Source organism: Oryzias latipes, chromosome 10 (genome assembly GCF_053564925.1).
Source record: "Oryzias latipes strain Hd-rR chromosome 10, Olatipes_Hd-rR_3.1".
In the NCBI taxonomy this organism is placed as follows: Eukaryota; Metazoa; Chordata; class Actinopteri; order Beloniformes; family Adrianichthyidae; genus Oryzias; species Oryzias latipes.
In genome coordinates, this window is record NC_136246.1 from 32,613,247 (window position 1) to 32,634,683 (window position 21,437).

A 21,437-nucleotide genomic window follows, 5' to 3' on the forward strand; every position below is an offset into this window, starting at 1 on the left:
GGTGGCAGTCGACTGCAACATTTAACATGCTAACATGCTTAGTCCTCTAAGTATCTGAATGCTTTTTTTAATGTTTTTTTTTTCTTAACTGGCGTTTTCATAAAATAACACGTCCCTCTCTCAACTACTGTAACCGTAAGTGTTTTGTTGCTTTTTTCTTCTTTAGAAACCCTTAGAAACACAGTAGAAGAGTGACGGCAGTTTGAGGACTGTCAACGCTGGAGCTTCACTGTTTTTACTTTACTTTTCAAGTTTCTCAAACTCATCTCAAAATATCGTTTAGCCTCCAAATCAATAAAAATAACTTTATTTGTAAAAACAGGGCAGTATTTTCCAAAATCGTTCTATTCAAAGACCGCTCCTCTAACACATATTTACAAGAGGTTAAAAACATTTAATCATCATACATAAATATAAACCAGTAAAGTGATGAACTTTCAAAATTAATATCAACGTCTATTGAAAAAGCTACACCTGAGAAAACTCACTTCACACTCAACATCCAACCAAAACACTTTTAAATTAGCTGAATAAATCAAATATAATATAAAAAGTATTGGCATTTCAAGGCACTTAAAAGGTTCTGCACTGACGTGAGGGGAAGTGCCTTAATGCTGAGCGTTTATGTTTTATTTTACAGGAAAAAGTAAATGTCTGTCATCTGTGTGACCCGTTTGGATGGGACTGACCAAGGCTTCAGAAGCAAATCACAGCCAGGTACGTTAAATCTGCTGCAATTTCACCTAAATCCTTTCTTGAGTCTGAGAAAATTAAATTCCTGCCCCTAATACCTGGACATCCCTGATAGCATCACATACAAGAGGAGGCCTGTCTGGGAAGAGTGATGTTCCAAACATCAAAGACTGCTTTATTAAAAACACATCTCAGACCCGCACGGCAAAGGTTTCTCAGCTCAAACTGAAGACATGCATGCTAACTTTTCAGATTAGAAACTCATCTGCTGGAAACGTTTCAATGAACTTCAGCTGAATTCACGTCTTTCCCTGGTGGGTTTTGGACGGCCGTTGGCTGAGGCAGAGCCAAAGTCAACGCAGACGCGGTTAAATGAGTTGTCAGCTGCGTCTCTGTTCAAACAACACATAGACTCCAAATGCAAGACACAGGCATGGTGGAGAGAAGGAAATGAGTGGAAATTCTGAGTTTGTGAAGCAGACGGCGGTGAAAGGAAAAGAGGCGTGGGGACGGAACGGTCTGAGGAGGCAAAGGATGCTGAGGGGAGGGGCAGAATGGAGGCAGGAGGAGTCGACCAGGGAGAAGGTATGGCAGCCACTACGTACACATTGCATATTCTCCACGTGTGAAATTCCTGTCTTCCGTGATCCATGTACGGTATACGTAATTCATTCGTGTTTCTTTTTCGGTTTTTGAGCTGTTCAGAATTTTTGGTCGGTTGACATTTACACAGTTTTTCGCTTATTTTACAAAGTTTATATGCAATTATTGCATAAATCTTACGCAGTTGTGCGTGATTCTTGCAAGATACATACACAAATTTGTGGCTTTCCATGACTGTTCCACGTGTGTCTAAGGGATTTGCACGCATGTAGCACCAATGTATAAGTTTAATATCAATTTCAATTTCAATTTTATTTGTATAGCCCAAAATCACAACAACAGTCGTCTCGATGGGCTTCGAAGTAAAACACGAACTTAAAAGGATCACGAATAAAAAGAGTTCAATAGGAAAATACTAAAATGAACTAACAAACTGACTAAGCTATACTGGCATCCCTGCCCTTAGACCCCCCTTCGCGGTAAGGAAAACCTCCCAAAAAAACACGGATTCCGGAAAAAACGAAGAAACTTCAGGGGTGTCCACATCAATCAATTTCAATCAATCAATTTATTATTTGTATAGCACTTATAAAAGCCAAGGCAACCAAAGTGCTTAACATAAAATCAACTAAAATCACAAACAATACGATGCAATAAAGAAACAATAGGAATAAAACAATAAAATCAATTGAACAATAAAAGCAATAAAACAATAAAAGAATAAGATTAATAAAATGAACAATGAACAAGCTGGCCCACTAGATATGCTCACTGGAGTTAAAAGCCTGAGTAAAAAGATGTGTTTTTAAAAGAGTCTTAAAATTACTGACAGTTCTGGCAGACCTCACAGAATAGGGGAGAGCATTCCAGAGTTTAGGACCTGCAACTGAAAAGGCTCTGTCTCCCCGAGTCACAAGCCGAGTCCTGGGAACCGCTAAAAGCATTTGATCTTCAGACCTTAGGACTCGACATGGACGATAAACATGCAGAAGCTCAGAAAGATACTGAGGTGCCAGACCATTCAGACATTTAAAAACCAAAAGCAAAATCTTAAAAGTAATTCTAAAAGACACAGGCAGCCAATGAAGTGAGCGTAATATCGGTGTTATATGCTCACACCGTCTGGTCCCCGTTAACAGGCGGGCCGCTGAATTTTGAACCAGCTGGAGGCGGCGGAGCAGAGACTGATCTATACCACTGTAGAGAGAGTTACAGTAGTCCAGTCTAGAGAAGATCAAGGCATGAATCACTTGTTGCAAAGCGTGAGGAGGAAGATATGGCTTGACTTTGCTAATAAGCCTCAAGTGATAAAAACTAGACTGGACTACAACACTGACCTGCCTGTCAAATTTAAAATGCCTGTCAAGGTTTACCCCAAGATCTCTAATGAATGGAGCATCTGAAGGGTCCAGGGGGCCAACAGCACTACAGCAGCCTGTCAGCAGGTCAGTCTTTCCAAAGACAAACACCTCTGTCTTGTTTTCATTTAGACAGAGGAAGTTAAGCTCCATCCAAGACTTGATGTCTGCTAAGCAGTTCTGCAATCTGTCGAGAACATCCGCTCCTCCAGATTTTAGGGGAAGATAGATCTGGATGTCATCTGCGTAGCAGTGGAATGACACGTTATATTTCCTAAAAATGGACCCCAGTGGCAGCAGATAAAGTGAGAATAAAAGTGGGCCTAAAACTGAGCCCTGGGGTACACCATATTTGAGCGGAGCCTCTGAAGAAGAGCACTGTCCTAGTTGGACAGAAAAACTCCTGCCACATAAATATGAACTGAACCAACTGAGTGCTGTGCCCTTCACACCGACAGACTGCTCCAGTCGGGATAATAAAACACTGTGATCCACTGTGTCGAAAGCAGCAGAGAGATCTAAAAGAATTAAAACACTGGAGGCCCCAGAATCAGCAGCTAGAAGCAGGTCGTTACACCCCCACATGAAGGAGGGATCCTCCCCCAGGACGGACAGGCGATTTACCAGAACTCTTAGAGAAGAATTAACTTATCTAAATCTACAACTACATATATTAAAGTCCAGCAGACGAGCTTCATCCAGCCGTGGTTGTGGGGATATCGTGTATACGTTGCACATATCATGTGAAGATCACAGAAGTGACGCACAAACCACTAATGAATTACATTTAAACAGAACAATAATTACACGCAGTTCATGTTCCACGTTGGTTTACGTGTTTTTGCGTAGTTTATTCGTACTTCTTCCGTGGTTTTAACATGGTTAATTCGTAATACATCTGTGAATATTTCCTGTAAAGACCAAAACTTTTTCCACGTATAATTACTTAATTTTTTATCTGTGAAATATGCGCAAAATGTTCGTGTTGTCTAAGTGGCATGGCCTTAAGATGCAAGGTGCCTTCATGTGTAGAGGTACAGGAGTAAAGGTCTGATTCAATTCAATTCCATTTGTGATGGACAGTTATGACTAAAAAATGCTAAAGCAAAGGTTTGCCTCACTGTTTTCCAGGTGCTACGTTCCTACCGGGCATGTGATGTGCGTTTAGAACCCAATCTACACGGGTTCTTGGACATTCATCCATCTTTTCTCGCTCAGGAACACACCCCTTTCCCCCCATCTCTGAAGGAGCGCCCAGCCACCCTACAGAGGAAGCTGATTTCAGCCGCTTGTATTCGGGGATGATGCTTCGATGCTTGGACCGCTTTGACATTTTGCACCAAGTGGGGCAAATCTCATGAATCTTGCTCCAGGCTTTTTCTTTAACAGATATTTGAAAGACTTGGAGTTGGATTATTCCAGCCAGGCAGAAACTGAAATGATTCATTTGTCTTTTGTGATCACTTTTCAAACGGTTGGCACTTCTGTGACTTACAAAAGGACGCTGACCATACATCACTACCAAAATCCAAGACCCTGATTGGTCAAGGATCAGCTGGTTTCGCTTTTAACAGTTTAGCTTCTAATGTCTATTTTGTTCATCGAGCCTGAAAATTGACTTAAAAATACAGCGACACGCGAACATGAGAGTTTTGGAAAAAAAATCCCCAAACTTTCATTTATGTTTACATAGATTTTCCATTGGAAGTGGTTGCTTGAATACGTGTTGCCGAGGCCACTGTGAAAGTAGCATACCAGAACGTTTTAAAGATGTGAAAGAACCACAACAATGCCCCCCAGATGGTGATCCTACCTCCGGATGACCCTGAAAAAGCCCTTAAAGTATTTTGGCTTGAGATCACATAAAAAGGTTTTTATTTAGCTAAACACACTGCAAAAACAGGCCTATTAGAAATGAGTCAAACATATTTAACCCCATTACCAGATTTTCTTCAAATAGGCAAATAAATTTGTCAATGGGGTAAGAAAAAGGTAAGAAATTTAAGGTAAGAAATGCTAGTCAGTAAGGCATGTTTTCTTAAAATAGGATTGTTTTGCTGATGAAAAACGTCTTGATAAGTTTATTTTTCTGGTAAGACCGAAAATAAGACTTTTTTTTCTTGAAAAAAAAAGTCTTTTTAGTCTCTTTAGATTCCGTTTTTGGCAGTGTACTCTGACCAGCATTAAAGTCACGGCATGGGTCCAATCAAACACTTCTAAGCTTACAATTTTTTTTTTTACACATTATTAAAAATGGGTTTTTCTGTCAGCCTGCCGACTGCCCCACCAAAGAGGCAGAGGAGGATGTGAGGCGAGCTGAATGCATGACGGAGCTAATGGCTGAGGCGGCTCAGAGGGCACACCGGTATCTGTCAGCTCACATTTAGTCACGTAGAGCAGAGGGAGGTCCTTTCATAGAAAGCAATGATGCTGACTGCAAGAAAGAGAAGGGTGATTAAGGAAACAGAAAAACTGGAGGAGACACAGAGGAACATTCAGATATGTTCTACTTAGCTGGTATCTCAGAGAAACTAGGTTGAAGGTAAAGGGAAGAGTCTTTAGAGAAACTGCTGTTTGATTGAGAATAAATTCAGAATAAAACTTTATTTCCCACTCTTCTAAAGATGATGCTGACCCCGCTCTACTGTCTTTCTCTGTCTGCTTCCACAAACATCGATCAGACGTCAGACTGAAGGACGACACGGTTTGCTTCCAAAAGCAAGAGCCTCCAGCAAACAGGCTTGTTACCGTCAAGTGTTCTGCATTTTTTTCTACATGTCTGCTTCTCCATCTCCTGTCACTCCATCAAAAACAACAAAACTCCACCTCCAAGGTTGTTCTCGAGTCCTTAACATTCAGCTGAGACCCCGAATCCAAACCAATGCCCAATGCTTCAATTTGTCTGCAGAAACTAGAACTCAATGAGGAAAACATTTCCTAACATTTTCACAAATACTAACATAAGGAAACCAGCAAACTCTGTTCATGTGACGATATGACAAGAATTCTACAAAACTGTTCATCCACTGGTCATGGTCAGCATTGGTCATGTTTGATCAACAGCCTTTATAAAGTTGGCTTAATGCTTTTATCTGAAACCTGATCAATTTTTAGAAGCAGTGCTTTGGTCCTCACAGTGTGAGACGCTCTAAGCTTTCAGCTAAAGATTGTTTGACCTTACAGAAGACGTGGGGGTGTAGCTGTCTTGTTTGAAGACTCACTCCAATCTTCACCTTCTGTTTGAAAGCTTTAACTCTTTTCAGTCACCATTTCGAATCTAAAAGCACTTCAAGGAAGATGGACGAAACAGAGAACGCTCTAACGTCAACTATTGGTCAAAGCAGATTCATTGATGCTCCAATGTGGATGGGATGGAAAACAGGCCGAGGTTGTAAAAGACAGAGAAACGAAGACTGAAGGTCCTACTGCTCTGATTCAGCTGGAAGCAAATAACTACCATGAGTTGACCTTAAACAAAAGTTTTGGCTTTTTCATGACATGTGCAGGCTGCAGCGTCTCATGACAAACAAACGAAAACGTCGTCGTAAACGCCGCCACCTATTAAACAGGTGTATGTGTTGGCCAAAAGAATAAAATGATATTGGCCAAAGCCAGCAATCAACCCCCTGTGGCTGGCATGGCACGGAACAACCTTTGTGTTATGAGTAGCCTCTTACAGATTGTGTTGATTTTCATGATTGCACCTGAGAAGGTTGGATTTGTCTCTGGCAGGGGAAAAGTTCCACGGAGGAACGCTCTCTGGTTGGCCTGTTAGGAGGAAAGCTTGAGTAGAAAACTGCAGCGAAAAATACCCCCAAAAATCATCTCATTGATCAAGAAAAGTAAAAAGAGAGTAATTCAAGTTTAAAAAAGCTAGACAAGCATCCAATAAGATCATTTATTACAAAGGTGACGACCTGAGCTGGAGGCTTGCAGGGATAAACTGATCAAAACGTCAGAACTGCTAGAAATCACTTAAGGACAAAGTTTCACCAAAACTTCACTTCTCAATCTGTTCCTTTCAGCTGACTATTGTGACAACCAGCAATTCCAGTCTGGTGTTTTCCCACAATCACTCTCAAAAAAGAAAAGAAAAGAAAAAGTAAATTAAAAAAAACAGCTGTTAAACCTCTTCGGAAGGAGAGCCTGGATCTCAAATGTTAACAAATACACAACAATTTCTAATCTACCTTTTATTGTAAAAAATCTTTACAAAATATGGTTAGAAGCGACAAAATAACTTTTTACCAAAAAGAGCCTGCTAGGTAGATTTCAGTCAAGCTTTGGACGACACTACAGCATTGACACGCCCCCTTTTAAAAGCGCCAAATGACTTCCATGTCCGGGAAGATATCAGTGTTTGTGTCTCTGACCTGAGTCCAGCCTTGGTTTGGTCAGACCTTATCTTCAAGGGAGGGGTCATGGTGCATCTAACTGAGTAACTGAGCATTTCCATGTCATGCGGAGTGCCTCAGGGTGTGATGCTTGGATCTCTGCTGTTTAGCCACAACAAGCTCCACAACAAGCTGGACCTTTTTTATGTCTGAGTCATTGCAGACTGATAATGTTTCATGTTACAGCTATACAGATGACACTCAACTTTATGTAGCACTGTCACCAAAGCATCCTGACCCTTCACCCTCTGGTAATCTCCACTGCTGTAAAGACCGTGTCACACAGCCGCTACGTACTAAGCTCTCAAGCCAAGTCTTATGCCAATTTCTACCTTCAGGAACTGCTCCACCATTGGCCACTACTTGTCCTCCATCGGAACACCAAGCAAGACTCCACTCTTCAATCTTCACAACTTCCAGCAGCTCATCCATTTCGACAACCATCCAAGTCACGTTCCTTTCAAACCAGGACCCTCTACCACCACTGGAACTAAATAAAAGACTATTATTTCATCCACCTACAGTTTCTGTCTTGCTTCTGGGTCCAGCCCCATTAACATGACAGCACAGATTGAAGGTTTGGGCGGACGGCTCTGTATTTGGATTCCATAAATTTTACGCAATTGTCCGTGATTTTTGCGCATTTGCAAATTTTTGTCTTTCCACGACCATTCCACCAATAACGAACCTTTCACACATGTACCACCACTTTTATATTACGTAAACGGCTCACATGTCGTGTTAAAATTACTTATTTGATGCATAAATCACTAATGAATAAACAGTGCAATAATCACGCAGTTCATGTGCTACGTTGATCATTTCGTGCTTTGCATGGTTTTAACATGGTTCAGTTGTGATACATCTGTGAAAATTTCACACAACTTTTCTCACTTTGTCCACGTATATTCACGCATGACCAACCTTCATCCGTGCAATATGTGCGAATCGTCTAAATACTTAAAAGGTTCAGCTGGTTTAGAACGCTGCTGTCAGAGTTTCAACCGGAACTGAACAAGATCCCTGCAGTTCTGATGTCCCTTCACTGGTTACGAGCTACTTCTACAATCAGCTTTGAAGTCCTGCAGCTAAATCCTTTCAAATCCTTTAATGGTGACAAACCCAAACATTTGCCAGATCTACTGGTAGTTTACAGCAAAGCTCTGCAGGAGCTGCAGAAAAAAGACAAGAAAAAACCCAAAACAAAAAAGAGTTTTCAGCTTTTTTAAGTAATCTGAACTGGAGTACACGTCCAATGATTCCCTGGTCTCCTCTCAACAAAAACAGAATCTGATTAAGAAACTTCACACAGCATCAATAATTAAGAGGCCAAAGTGCTTCTACATGTGATTCCAGAGGTTTTTTTTTTCATGTAGGTGTTCTGTGATGTTAAACTGGGGACTTAATCTAATATTTAGAATGTTTAAAAGTAAAGATACTCTTAAGAAAATTCCCCAAAAGAGACAGCAGCTCTTGGTTTCTACCTGTAAAAATGAAAATGTGACTTTATTTAATTGAGTTGTACCAAAATCAACCAAACTCAGGATCCCATTGAACTGATAAACTGGATTAAAACCAGATTAGAGCATTAGAAGGCTACGCTTCGGAAGCGTCTGCTTTTGCAGAAATATAAACACAGAACCTGATGATTGTTTTTACTTGTAAAGAAAAAATAGTGTTTACTGAGCGCGCCGCCATTATGAAACGGGCTGACGGCCTCCAACAGTCCTCAGACTGAACCATATCAAATATTTAGAGTGCAGCCAGCAGCTGCCCTCCGTGTTGGAGTCTTAATGGAGTCGTGCCACATTGTTACTGCGCTGATGTTTTCTTCTAGTCCTGGGACTTTACCTCGCCGCGTCCAACCTGCTGAGCGGCATCGCTAAAGAGGGAAATGTATCACAATGCTGAGACCCAGAGCGCCTTCATTCAAATTCTTCATCTGGATTAAAAAAACTAAATATTAGGAGAATACATTCATCTTTAAGTCTTAAACTAATTTACATAGATGTGAGTCTTTTTATTGTTATTGATGCAAAGCATAAACTGCAAATGTAAAAAAACCCAAATCTCTTTTAATACTTAAACATAAACTTTTTCACCAAACTATTAAAGAAAGTAAAAAGACCCCTATTTAAAAAAAAATATATATATATATATATATATATATATATATATATATATATATATATATATATATATATATATATATATATATATATATATATATATATATATATATATATTTTATGAATTGCAAGAAAAATAAACTTAGACTGAAACCTTTATTTCACCAGGCAAAACATTAAGAATAATTTCTTACTTTCAACGTTGGCCTGAAAATGCTAAAGGACTAGAATAAAAAAAATTGGTAGGATCATTTTTCTTTTCTGCCTTTCTAAAGAATATTTTAAGAATTATTTCCTTTTCACTTGTAGATCAGTGGTTCTCAGCTCCCAGGCAGCGGACCGGAACCAATCCGTAGGTCAGTTGGTACCAAGGCGAAGAGAAAAAAAAACACAACCTACTTTGTTTTTATGTTTCATTTCTAATCAGATTCTGGACGAATTTTTACGTTTTAAAACTTCTGCGTTCTGAATAATAGAAGTCAAGTCGCTCTGTCACGTGTCGGAAATCCATCTACTACTTTCTTAAAGCGGCGGCCCCAACCGCCAAACTCAAACCCCCACGCTAGCAACGTAAACAATAAAACAAATGCATCTGGAAAGTTTCTTTGACCAGAAAAATGAAATAAATCTGCATTTAACAGTCAAAACCAGGAGTCTTTGCTCCAAATATGGATTTATTCTGACAGTTGTTTTGCTTACTTGACCAGTTTTAGTGACCGTTTTTGTATGTATCTATCGCACCTTGATCAAGGCTGAAGAGGGCATCTGATTTCTAAGCTTCCACTTTGACAGTTAGGGTTAGAGGAAAATCTAGATCACATGTTAATAGTGTCTCTAAATCTAGTGAACAAATAAAGTTGAAAGCAGCTGCAGATATTTGACAGACGATGAAGATAAACTTTACCCTTACAGATTAAGGTAAACTGGACGCTAAAAAAGACAAAAACGAACTTCCTCTTCAAAATATTGTCGTTCTGTGAACCAAAAAGTGTTGGGGGACCAAAACCGTCAGAGTCTTTGAGACCAAAGCCACTGATGGAGCTCTGGGGTGGAGAGTTCATCTCTGTTTTGCTAAACTTTGTTGTGGCGTGAATTCAGGACAGTGTAGGTTCAGCCAAAGGTTTCCAGTAAAGAGGGGGTAATTATCAAAACGACACTGTTGTGTGTAGCAGATTCAGCAGTGGGGGCCAAGCCAAGGCAGTAAAGCCTGAATCTGAAGCTCAAGCATGCAGCTCTTCTCTCACAGGACATGGCTGCAAGCGGTCTGAACGCCTTTTCAATCCATCACACTCCCACCGCCATGTCTCACTCTTTTAATGTCCTTCTGAAGGTCTGTGTAAACTTCTTAACACCAAACCATAAAGCTGAATCAAGTTTTATGGTCCCCTTCCAAGCTCAGGAGGATAGATCGTGAATCTGCCTTCATTCCTTCCTTCAGGGGATTTAGGCGTCGGATCAATACAGATCCATGAGGCCCACGGTGATGTTTGAGTCTCCAGGAAGACACAAAAACCAGCTCAAAGCAATTTGACAAAGTTTAAAAGATAAAAATAAAGGCATTGCTACAGATAGTTCCAAGAAAACTTTATTTTCAAATTTTTGAGGCCTTTGAATGACCTACAGAAAAAAATGTCTGTGATTGGTTCATTTTCTAGTTGAGTGAGTCTTTGTCTTTCATGGTTCTTTTTGTCGGACGATTTCGAAACACCAATCACTTCGTCATTGTTGCATGGAAAAGCGACTCTCCTCTCTCATTAGCAATCTTGGTCTCCTGCCTCACACAAGTGTATATTAATCACCAGCAATTATGGTCATCAAGACTTGACGCAGTTCCAGCGCGTAACGTTCACGGAGGCCCGTAAGTCTGAATGTGCAGAACGTTTCCTGGATTAACTTCCAGCGACTCACTCTGTGACAAGTGCAAACATTTGCTCAAATCAAGTATTTTGCTAATGAATTTTAGCAGCCTAAAGACCTGAGGGCTGCAGAGCGAGGAGACCTTAACGAGGTATCGCTCATTTACATCTTGTCTATAGGTTGTACTACATTATAATGCCTTCCTGCTTCACACGCTTTACTGTTCAAATATCTCCTTTTGTTGTAAATGTCCATTTTACTGAGGAAATTCTTTTCCTCTCATCCGTCCGTATCAAAGCGCATCAGGGCAGCAACGTCTGTGTGTCTGTAGAGTGTGTTTGTGGGTTTGGGAAAGCCTTTTGGCACATGTGTGTCACTCCCTTTCTACATGTGTATCATAGGAGACAGCTGGGATGAAAGTGGAGTGTCTGCAATCAATGAGCCACCAAAGCCAAGACCTGAAGGTCAGACGCATCTGGCGCACTGAGACAGTAGAGCTTAGTAAGCAAAGGCCCGTTAGCACGATGTCAACTGTCTGTTAATTATTGAGGTTTAGTAATTAGGCCAATTCTGTCAGTTTAAAATGATAAAAAAGATTAAACTCCGCTCAGACTATTAACTCTGAAATACAATTTAATAGGTTATTGTTGGTTTTTATGCTTCAAATTTGTTTTAAGCCTTTATAACAATGCATGTTTTTGTGTGACGATTCCTGGCGGTGGAGATACGAAAGCCAACCCACACTTCTATGAACTGGGATGAGGGGGCCTTCCAGCTCTCTCACACCTGGAGCAACATCCTCCGGCAAAAAACTCACTGTAAACCCGAATAGTCCAATGAGCTCAAAAGTTTTATAATCACTGAACTCAAAAGTAACAAACAAGTTGAGTCAGCTTAAAACCTAAAAGCCGATTCAACTTTTGCCACAGTTATATCTTTATTGGACTGAAACATTTTGAGTAAATGAAACCTTGGAGTCAAAACTTATGAGTAATGAGACGTGATGACGTCATAACGTACGCCCATGAACGTGAACTCAGCCACAGAAGTCTTCAAGATGGCGGAGGTCTGATGCGAGTGTCAACTGGCCCAAGTTGATAACGCACATACGTCTAGGTAAGTCGTATTATTTTATTTTTTATTATATTTTATGACTTTCGCCTCTGTATTATATATTTGTTGCTTCTTTTGATGTTCCTTCTAGTATATCCTTTGTATTCATGACGTGCTCCACGAGTTTGTATCTTCGAATAATATTTGTTCTGAATTAAACAATTATGTATGTTTTGCAGTATCATGTCATCAGAGAATTATTGCTTGTGGTTAAAAGAAGTTGTCGGGGCAAAGTTTCAAGTTTTACGTTTACCGAGTTGGTTGGCGCACATTTTAAATTATCTAACCGTTACTACTAGCTAACCGTTACTACTAGCTAACCGCTAGCTAGCCCTGGCAGAGCGGCTGCCACAGCCACATATACGACTCGGTGGGAATTGCCTTTTTTTTCTACTACATTTTACCACAGGCTCTGTGATTTGGTAATCGTTATGTTTTTCTGTAACTTGTATTTCACGTAGTAACCTAATAAATGCAAATGTGGGCTAAGCTAGCTGCCTTACGCTAACTTGTTCTCGTATCTTATTTTTAGTGAACCGGCGGTGCGTTTGAAAAATAAGAGCGGAGGTAAGTTTGGATTGTAGTTAACATGGCTGCAATATTTAAGACACGGGCAGCTCTCAGTCCAATGAATCCTCCTGGAGAACATTTGACCTTATTGACAAATTAAATTAATTATGAATAAGTAAAAATGTCCAACCTACCTTAAGTTAATGTTATGTAGCAGTTATAACTTTGTCCTGAATTGGGCTCGAGTTAAAGTACTAAATGTATGATATAGTTTGCTTAAGACTCAAAAAACGGTATTTTGGCCCCTGGTTTGGTTGTGATTTGTGTTTCACAATGTCAAATATTTTAATATAACAGTTTTGTCTCTTCCTAAAACATCCATAAAATATTAATATGCATCCTAGATTACATATTGTGGACAGAGTATTGAGGCTATTGTAAAATGCAGCAGTTTTTCCAAGCTACCAGTAGCTTGAAAAAGCTTTAAATTGTGTTTAACATTTTAATTTTTTTTTTTTTTTTTTGTAGATGTGAGCTGAGTTTCATCGCATCACAAATGTCAACCTGCGAAAACAGTTTTATTTTGACCTGGACAGACAGATGCCGAGGATGCTGATCTTGTTGAGACAGAAGGCAGCACGAACCGGAAGGCTCTATGCGACATTCTGCACCTCTATGATAAACAGGTGAGGTATAACTGCATGGCATGATCAACATTATGCATTAGTATAGCTAAAAGAAGGGGCTGACTTGGATCGGTTCATATTAATCACTGAGCGTTTCTAATTCAGTGAATGACTGTAAATGTTTGCTTCACTGGAGAAAAAAACATCGTTGATCCCAATGCATTTGTAAATATGAATTTAATGTCATCTTATGTTTGGTGTATTTTTGAAATAACTGTACAATTTTAAGATAATTAAAAAGACTAAATGAACTGATCTGAGCCAGACCAAAGGGTGCAGTCATTTGAAATATGTTTGCCATATTAATTTGTATTTGTCTCTGTTCAGCAAGAACAGACTGCTAATGTCAAAGGTGCTCCTGTCCTGTACTGGCTTCCCATATACAAACGTGAGGAGGACCCACAGTTCTTCAAAGTTTGGAATGTAGGTACTTTATGATGGATAATGTTTTATTCACTAAATAGTACCAGTGACAGTGTGCTGGTTAATACTCCAGCTGTGTGGGTAATATAACTTAACCAGAAAGTCATGCCAAAGCAATGTTGTGAGGTAAAGCACAAATAGTCTCCTAAAATATTGCACTCCAGCTCATCTGTGCTCCTGTACCTGACCGTGGACCTCGCCTCTGACTCGTCTCGGGCCCACAGCCGTCCTCTATTTCATCTGGATGACGCCAATCTGCTGGACTTTAAAAATGCAGTTGTTGAACTAGAAAATGTAATTCTTCTCTAAGAGTTCTGGAACATCGCCTGTCCGTCCTGGGGGAGGAGTCTTTTTTTATTTATTTTTTTAAAGGAGTTTTCCTTACTGTGTAAGAGGGTCTAACGGCAGGGATGCCCAGTTTAGTTTAGTCTGTTTAATTTAGTTTAGCCAATACCTAATGTATTATGATTTCATGTTCTTGTACAATTGCCGGTATGAAGCCCATGGAGACGACTTTTGTTGTGACATAGGACTATATAAATAAAATTGAACTGAATCTTTGCTCTTAAGTTGCATTGGCAAGAAGGGGATTCTTTCCAGCAGGTTGTGTCATTGTTATGGAGATGTTCTGAGCTGTAGTTGAAAAACTGCCCAATAACAAAGACACAACCTGGTGGAGAGTTACGAGTGCTAACTGTGAGAGCATGACATCAGGAAAGAGTTCCAGAGGGTGAATGTAAGCAGCTGGGTCGGATGGAATTCCTGGACGTGTCCTGAAAGGTGCTGACCATCAGGCACAAGCTGAGAGTTATGTTGGTAAAACTGGTTAGGTGGAGGGAGGGGTGAATAAATGTGATCCTGTTTTCAGATTGTCATGTTACAAAAGCTTTTGTTTATTTTTTTGTGGACAGTGCCTTATGGAATCATGATGATTCTTACAAATAGTCTTATTTTGATTTCATTATATTTTGTATTATATAAGCTCTGTTCTTCCAGATCCTTTTCAAGCAATAAATCAAGCTCTACATGACTTTAGTTAAAGATCACTGTATTGAATTAAGCAAATGTGATTTAAGTGACGTTTTTGTTTTATTTTCTGTCTTTTTAATCAATGCATTTCATCATTTCTGTAATGAGTTTGATAAATGTTTAAATTATTTATTGCTTTGACTACAATGCTTGAAATCATTAATTTAAATCAACTTTAATAATTTTCCTGATGTGTAATTTCTGACCTTCTCTTAAAATGTAAATTTCAGGTTGTAGTTTTTGCATAAAGTTTTCTTCCCTCAAACGATCAATTCTCTCTCTTTAATACTACACTGTTTTTTTTTCTTTGCAGATTAAAGAGTCACCAGAGGCAGACATCAGCAGCACCTCTCATGGCATTCTGACCGTCAGCAACAACAATACAAGTTCAGTGCATTTCTGTCCGCTCAGTACAGCAGTTGTGGTGGAAGATGAGCTTGTGGTAGGCAAATTTCCTAAATGGGTATTTTTTTGAGCGCTAATGTTTGTAGGGAAAGGGCAGCCTAAGAAAATACAGTTTTATGTGGGAAAAGTGTAAAAAAAAAGGCTGATAAACAATTTTTGCTTTTCTTGAAATGTAAGAATGCTCTTTTTTATAAAGTTGTATAAGGAAATGGTGTAAAAAAGATTAGTGCTCATTTTTTGCTTTTCTTGAAGACTGATTTTTTTTTTTTTTTTTTTATGGCTTGTGCACTTTTTCTTAACACAAATTGTGCAGTGTTTTACATTTTCTAGTACCACAAGTTGTTCAAATGTACTTGTGTAAGGTGGTTTAAAAATAAACTTGCAATTACAATTCTGCCTCAGTTTTTCTTTTGTAAGAATGGTCCTGACTAAGAAGGATAAAAAAGGCTTAGTTTAGACTTCAAATGATTAATTTTGAGTTGAGATATATTAAAGTTTTTTAGTTCATTGACTAATGTATTAAGGTTCAATAAAAACAAAATATTCTAGTTTAGTAAAGTAAGAATCTTTAAGTTAGTTAAATAAAAAGTTATTGTTTACTTTTAGTTAAATTGTTTTATTTTATTCAACTCAAAGATTTTAAGTTCAAATAACTTATACTTTTTAAGTAAGTCAACTTAAAAATTATTATGTAATCTGTTTCCTCAAAAATTTTGAGTTCACTGAACTTATTCGGGTTTACAGTGCTGACATCAAGGGGCGGAGTCACTTGTCAAAGTCTGACAGGTGACTCCGCCTCAGTCACACTCATCTGTTTTTTAAAGACGTCACATCACTACCACCTGATGACGACCCTAACGAAGGCGGAAGGTATTCCACCGAAACATGTCGATACGTACAACACCAAAAAAATCAGTGTCTGATAGAAAAATAATTTAAGTACTCAGTATAATTTATAGGCACAATGAACTTTATTGAATCATTGCTGCAACGTGTCAAAATTAGCCCAAAGGCTCTTTTCATCCATAATCCTCTGAAAGGTGTTAAAAATGTCAACCTAAAAACCCCAAAACATCAAATAATAAACGTTTATAAACAAAATATTAAATTAAAAACAACGTTTTTTAAACAACCACTTAAAGTACATATAATAATAAATATGATTATGAGGATTCATGGAACCATTTATTACTTTTGGTTGTTTTAGAGAGATTATTGATTTTTTTTTTTGTTAACTTTTTCTGAAGCTTGTACTTTGTAGATGGTCCCTTAGCAGCTGTTTCAATTGAATCTTTTTGTTTAAATCTCGTAAAAAATAAAAATAATTCTGATCTTTTTTCTATCAAAATGCCTTTGTAGGTCATTCTGTGAGTCAAGATAAACCAATAGAGACACTTGCTGACAGGTTTGAAACTAACTTTATCGAGATGTTTTTGTGCGTCTCCTGCCCAAACTAGCGTCGTAGTTTATACTTTTTATTTTCATTGATTTTAATTCATAGCACTGTAAGCAGAATGTGTTCTTTGATTCCATTGTGCACAAAAACATTGCCAATATTGAACACCATTGCATAAACCAGCAGCAAAAAGCCACAAAGTCATGTCCTTTATCAATATTTATAAAATATTACTCCCTAAAAAACATTTAAAAGCAAGTTAAACAAAGATAAAAACATGAAACCCTTAAAAATAAAGGAAAGGAATGGACGGTTAACTGTTGACTGCAGTGAAAGACTGAGGAAGATGACTGACACGGATGATGGAAAGTGACATTTATGGGAGGAAAAAGACGCTCTGGTAATGGGAGGGGAGGGGTGGGGGTCCTGGAGTGCATCCATGCAACAGATTAAACTGACAGCTGAACTTATTGTGTAGTGTACTAGATAAATGGTGAAATGTGGACAGAGCCCTGAGGCACCCCACCACCGTGACCAAACTGCGTTTTTTATTTTATTTCCAACTGCGTGATAGACGTGAGGGAACAAAAGCCAAAGCTATGCTATAAACATTATGTCTGTCTGCTAGTCCAAAAATCGAATAAGTTAAAAGAATCACTAACTATGACCAAAACCTATGAAACACAGATCCTGGAGCTCATTTGTTGCACAAAGTGATGTCAAAATGGAAAGTTGTCTGTTTCCTTTAAACAGTATTTTTGGAATTCCTCTTTAAGTGAAAACCAAATGGAAACAGTAAATATTTGAACTAAACAGAATAAATGTCAGAAACGTCTAAAATGTGCGATTAGATCAGCGGAACACGGCCGCCGTCGCTGAGGGCCTGGTACCACCTACCAGGGATGGGGTAGGGGGCAGATGGTCCGAGGAGCAATGTGAGCGTATTTAACATAAAAAACTCTGTAGTCAGAAACTGCTTGTCGAGGAAATAAAAAAAAAAAAAAAACTTTTGCCGATTCTTCTAAAAATTACATGGACGTGTCCGTCACTCCCAGCCGACCCAAAAATATAATGGTTGCTATGGAGATAAACCAATGGAAAAGCTGCCATTTTCCCCCAAGAATTTGTCACATCCAGAGTGGCATGGGTAGAAGGGGGACAGTGAGGGGCGTGCAGCCGCTCAGTCAGCGGGGGCGGGTCAAAGGGTGGTCGGCGGCGGCGAGGACGGGTGGCACCTGCTAGCCATACGACAACATTATAAATATGGATATTTTTAAGCCCAAACTGTTGGAAACAGCTGACATCTCAGCATCCAGCACCCTCTCCTCAGCAGCAGCAGCAGCAGCAGCAGCAGCAGCAGCAGCAGCAGCAGCAGCAGCAGCAGCTCAGAGGTCTGCAGACGCGTGGAGCAGCATGACAGGAAGACGGCACAGCGCCACTGCTTTCATGCTCAACTCCAGTCACACTGCATTAATGATGCAGGTCAAATGACATTTATAGGTATGCTCCATTTTTTCTGCATCGCATGTATTTGTAAGGCAAGGCAAGGCAAGGCAAGTGTATTTGTATAGCACAATTCGTACACAAAGTAATTCAAGGTGCTTCACAAAACAGAAAAGTGCATTAAAATCACAATACATCATAGAAATAATCAACATAAAATTTACTTTAAAAAAAAAAAAAAAAGATTTAAAAAGAAAGGAAGGAAAGAAAGGTGCAGATAGGACCTTTCAGTCATATACACGGCTAAACAGAAATGTTTTAAGTCTAGATTTGAACATGAACACAGAAGAGGCCTGTCTTACGCCTTCAGGGAGGCTGTTCCAGATTTTAGCTGCAGAATATTGAAACGCTGATTCCCCTTGTTTAGTTCTTAGACTCTGGGAATCAACAGGAGGCCGGCCCCTGAGGTCCTCAAAGTACGAGATGGTTCATATGGCACTAACATGTCAGAGATGTACTTTGGTGCTCGGCCATGGAGAGACTTGTACACAAGCAGAGCTGCTTTGAAGTCTATTCTTTGAGGTACAGGGAGCCAGTGCAAAGACCTGAGCACAGGACTAATGTGATCATACTTCCTGGTTCTGGTCAGGACTCGAGCAGCAGCATTCTGGATGTACTGAAGCTGTTTTACAGCTCGTTTGGACAGGCCGGTGAGCAGGCCGTTACAGTAGTCTAACCTACTGGAGACAAATGCATGAATAAGTATCTCCAGGTCTGGCTTTGAGATTATGTTTTTGATTTTGGCAATGTTTTTCAGGTGGTAAAATGCCGTTGATGTTACTGACTTGATATGGCTGTTAAAGTTCAGGTCAGAGTCCATGATTACCCCTAGATTTCTGACTTGATTTGAGGGTTTAAGAGACAGAGAATGAAGGTAGCTGCTGACAATTTCTCTTTGTTTCTGTGGGCCAAAAACAATAACTTCGGTCTTGTTTGAGTTTAGCTGGAGAAAGTTGTTCTGCATCCACGCACTGATCTGTTGGAGGCAGTGGCTGAGTGAATCCACTGGCCCATATTCACCTGTTGTCAGTGACACATAGATCTGAGTATCATCTGCATAGTTGTGATAAGATATGTTATTACTGCGTATTAACTGCCCTAGTGGCAGCATGTAGAGGTTGAACAGAAGGGGTCCCAGGATCGATCCCTGGGGCACACCACAATTCAAGCCCATGTAGTCTGAGACACAACTCCCAATTTCAACAAAATATTTCCTGTCTTCTAGATAAGACTTGAGCCAACTTAGGGCAGATCCAGAGATGCCAACCCAGTCTTGGAGTCTGTGCAAAAGGATCCCATGATCAACAGTATCAAAGGCAGCGCTCAGGTCTAGCAGGATTAAGACAGAGACTTTTCCATCATCAGTGTTCAGGCGGATGTCATTGGTTACCTTGATAAGAGCAGTTTCTGTGCTATGATGGGGTCTAAAACCTGACTGGAAAACATCAAACGAATTGTTTAATAAGAGAAAGTCAGTGAGCTGTTGGTAGACAACTTTTTCAAGGACTTTTCCTAAAAAATGGCAGATTAGAGATAGGTCTGTAATTATTCAGTACAATGGGATCAAGACCGCTCTTTTTCAGGAGGGGTTTAATGACTGCAGTTTTTAAGGCCTCTGGAAATATTCCAGATTGAAGAGACATGTTAACTATTTGAGTAATTGATGGCAACACACTGTTCAAGACAGACTTTAGAAATCTAGTGGGTAACACATCAAGGCAGCATGTAGACGAGCTCAGACGGGTGATGGTCTCTTGGACAGTTTGGTCAGTGACAGGTATAAAGTGAGTCAGCTTAGAGTGAGTAGGTGGCCGTTCGATAGTTATATGTGTTGTGGAGTTGATGGCTTTTTTAATGCCCTGAACCTTGTCATTGAAAAATACAGCAAACTCATTACACTTAGGTGTATAAACCAATTCTATTGGTAGCTGGGTTGGAGGGTTAGTTAATCTGTTAACTGTTGTGAATAGGATACGAGAGTTGCTGCTGCAACTTCCAATTATTTCAGAGAAGTACCTTTCCCTTGTTCTGCATAAGATCTGGTTATAAGCGTACAACTCCGCCTTATATATTCCATAATGAACCTGGAGTTTTGACTTGCGCCACTTTCGCTCGGCTCTGCGGCACTGTTGTTTGTGTGCCCTGACTAGATCATCATTCCTCCAGGGAGCTTTCTGTCTATGTTTTCTCAATTGAACTTTCATAGGGGCAATGGCATCCAGAACATTCAAGATGCTAGAAGTAACAGAATTCAGCATTTCATCAACATTGGCACCAGAGACGTTTTCAGGGTTTATCATTTCTACAAACTGTGCCCTAGTGCTCTCATTTATTTGTCTCCTTTGGACAACTGCAGGGCCAGGCGGTGGTTTGGGAGCAACAGACAGGTCAAAGAATACACAGAAATGATCAGAGAGGGCGACATCAACCACACTGACATTGTAAATATTAACCCCCTTTGTGATGAGCAGGTCCAGAGTGTGCCCTCTGCTGTGGGTGGGGCAACTCACATGCTGAATTAGACCAAAGGTTTCAAGGACAGCATTGAGCTCTTTTGCATTTCTGTCATTGACATTATCAACATAAACATTAAAATCACCTGTAATGACTAGACCATCAAAGTCTGTGCACACAACTGAGAGCATTTCAGTGAAATCATCAATGAAACTTTGGCTGTGCTGAGGAGGTTTGTACATAACTATGCAGAGTAAGGGAGGAGTTTGTTTTAACTCAATCTTAAAGGACACATACTCAAATGATGAAAACACACCAAATGATAGTCTGCGGGTTGCAATATTATCTCTAAACAGTGCAGAAACGCCTCCACCCTTTTTATTTTCTCGTATTTGTACTATTCTGCACTGAGATTCTTTCTATAAAAAAGATGAAACATTAAATACAAAAGCTACAGTTTTCTTTTATTATTTTATCTAAAGAGAATCTCATCTAAGTTTGAAGATTTCTGCTTTTAACTGCTGTGGATCTGGTCATTTAGGGTCTGAATTTGGGCTCTAAAGGAATCTCATCGATCACTTGCCGATGCTAAAATGCCCGGCATTTGTTAAAAAATGTAATTATTTAATTATTATTTTAATTTAATTCACGATAGGGCCAGCCAATTGAAAATCGACAATGAGGAAGAAGAATTCTATGACACCAAGTCATTTACATGTGGATATATCGAAATAGAAGAAGCCTGGCACAAGATTTACCAGATTTACACCGTTCCAACTGTAGGTAGCGGACATGCGCTGTAAAAAGTAGAAGAAGAAGAAGAAAAAGCCCCTCCCTGCTCATCCTTGGGCTCCAGGACTCCCAGGACATTGGATGCACGATGC

The 21,437-nt window shown here is 39.6% G+C and overlaps 1 protein-coding gene and 1 long non-coding RNA gene across 7 annotated transcripts in view; one reads left to right on the forward strand and one right to left on the reverse strand.

Moving 5' to 3' along the window:
- Positions 1–21,437, reverse strand: part of htr4 (5-hydroxytryptamine receptor 4) — a 179,877-nt gene that overhangs the window by 123,394 nt on the left and 35,046 nt on the right. The window lies entirely within an intron of this gene.
- On the forward strand, positions 11,907–15,591 carry LOC111948043 (uncharacterized). Of its 3 annotated transcripts, XR_002874035.2 has the most exons (5): positions 11,907–12,150; positions 12,680–12,714; positions 13,186–13,343; positions 13,671–13,766; positions 15,109–15,591. It is a non-coding gene; the product is annotated as an uncharacterized LOC111948043 (long non-coding RNA). The 3 variants fall into 3 exon arrangements; XR_013658426.1 differs by having other exon boundaries at positions 11,918–12,150; positions 13,671–15,591; XR_013658425.1 differs by having other exon boundaries at positions 11,928–12,150; positions 13,186–15,591.